At 42.9% G+C, this 2220-nt stretch overlaps 1 non-coding gene across 1 annotated transcript; it reads right to left on the bottom strand.

The window, feature by feature from the left end:
* Positions 1–368: 368 nt before the first annotated feature.
* Positions 369–475, bottom strand: LOC117803576. Its single transcript, XR_004627525.1, has one exon. It is a non-coding gene; the product is annotated as a U6 spliceosomal RNA (small nuclear RNA).
* Positions 476–2220: the final 1745 nt, after the last annotated feature.

Genomic DNA, 2220 nt, shown 5'->3' with positions numbered 1-2220 from the left:
TTTTGAGTCATTTGGAAAGGGTCAGGCGGGATGTTGGCTTTAAAACCTTTGACAGCTACTATAATTGCCTAGAGGTCCAATAACAGTGATTGCTCTCACAAGTTTAATTTTGAAGTTTCTGCCAAGCCATTAGCATGTAGCCAGGCTACGGAAATCAAAGGAAATTAGAGGCGAGGAGAAAAACTAATCTCATCTACTTCTGGACTGTCACCTGTTCCCTGGGCCAGGACAAGATCTCTTCTAAGCTGCTGGTTCCTGGTGTCCTGAGAGGAGTCTGGGGATCTGATCTGATTCCGAGTTCTGCTACTAACTAACCACATGGTCTCAGGCAAGTTATTAAACATTTGGTATTCTTTTTTTTTTTTTTTTTTAATATGACATGCTTCCCAAATTTATGTGTCATCCTTACACAGGGGCCGGGCTAGTGTTCTGTTTATCATTCCAATTTTAGCATATGTGCTGTGGAGGTGAGCATTACACACTTTGATATCTTTAAAAATGGGTACATTGTTGCCTCTCCTGCTCTGCCCTCTTCCAAGTGCCGTCTTGACAAGTTCTTTTATAGATCATGTCTATGGAGCAAGGCAGGGCAGGAGCGCTCTGAATTGGCGCTCGTTGAGTTTAGAATGGGGCTGGGCAAGCTTCCTGCACAGAGGCTGAAAGGCATTAAAATAAAACGTTGTATCACATGGATCTGGTCACTTTCAGGAAGGATAAGAGAACACATCTAAAAGCCCCGTGTAAAGGGTGACTTAATTAACTGTGGCTCACCCATCATGGTGGCAATTTCAACTCCTCCATGGTCATTTAATCACATTTAGTCCTTTCTTCCGATCCTTACGACAAACAATCCAAGGGTTATTACGCTCTCCATTCTACAGATGAGAATACCGAGCCTGCGAAGTTCACATAACTTCCTCAAATTTCACTTGACCGGTCAGTGGCAGAGATGGGCTCTGAACCATAGTTTTCTGACCGTAACACTCATATTCTTTCTGCCCGACCAGTGGCTCCCTGATGATCACTAAGACAGCCTTGGGTATTCTAAGGGTCCACCCGCTACTACCTTCTATTATCCATCTAGTCTATCCTTAAGGGACTTTTTGAAATTTCATTTTTAACAAGGAAGAGCAAGACTGCAGCCCTGGTTCCCAGAATATTCTCACATAACAGTAGAAAACCAAAATTTGCTGTCAGCTCTTAAAGAATGGAGAGAAGTGTACAAAAACCTTACAGAAATTTAAAGGATACATGTGTTCATCCTTTGGACTGAGCTCAGCATTGTATAGTGGGCAAGTACACGAGTTTGGAGTCAGTATGGGTCTTTGCTAGCTATTTGACCTTAAGCAACTTATTTGACTTTGTTACACCTTTGTTTATTCACCTACACAATGAGAATAATGTCTCCTTCAAAGGATCCTTACAAAGATTAAACCAGCTAATGATGTAAAGGTGGGTAACAAGTGCTAGGCAAAGTCTAGGTGTGAAATAAATTCCACTTTGTAATGTTCTATCCACCCTCTTTAGAGGAGAAGGAAAAGGGGTGAAAGGAGCCAAAATCCAAATCCATTTAAGCAACTTGTCCCTAATAAGGATGGCATCCGGAACAGCTCTGCTGCGGGATGTCCCAGCTAGCACTTGAATGTTGCCTCTGCAGATCCAGAGGTCTCCCATGAATTTGCTTCCCAAATCAACCTCGAGACCGCAAGACACAGTTCATGATACTTCAGAATTAGAGATTCAAATGCTAATGAATATCCAGTTCCATCACTATTTAATGATCACCTACTATGTGCCAGTGGGTGGAAGATAGAGAGATAATAGGCAGGACACAGTCCCTGCCTTTGAAGAACTCATGGGTCAACAGAGAGTGCTTGGTAAGACCATAAATAACAGTAAAAGGTGCCTATAGGAGAAATCTCATAAGAGAGAAGAAAACTGCTCTGGGAGTTCCAGGGAGGGAGAAGTTACGTGTAAGTAGTGGGAGGAAAGGCAGGAGAGGTGGGTGGTGGCCCCGTGGTCGAAGCTTTCAGCTCTGGGTGTGGAAGAAGGCCAGACCTTCCCTCAGTTTTAATATAAAGAGCCGATGAAGAATTTTGAACAGAAGGCCGTATGATTAGAGTTTGATCAGAGTCACCTGTCTCGGGAGGTGATGAGGATTAATTGAGTCAAATCAGTAAAGCCCCTAACAGAAGTCAACAGGTGTAAAATTAATTCCAA

This window comes from Ailuropoda melanoleuca, chromosome 8, assembly GCF_002007445.2.
Source record: "Ailuropoda melanoleuca isolate Jingjing chromosome 8, ASM200744v2, whole genome shotgun sequence".
In the NCBI taxonomy this organism is placed as follows: Eukaryota; Metazoa; Chordata; class Mammalia; order Carnivora; family Ursidae; genus Ailuropoda; species Ailuropoda melanoleuca.
This window is presented reverse-complemented; position numbering and strand designations above follow the sequence as displayed.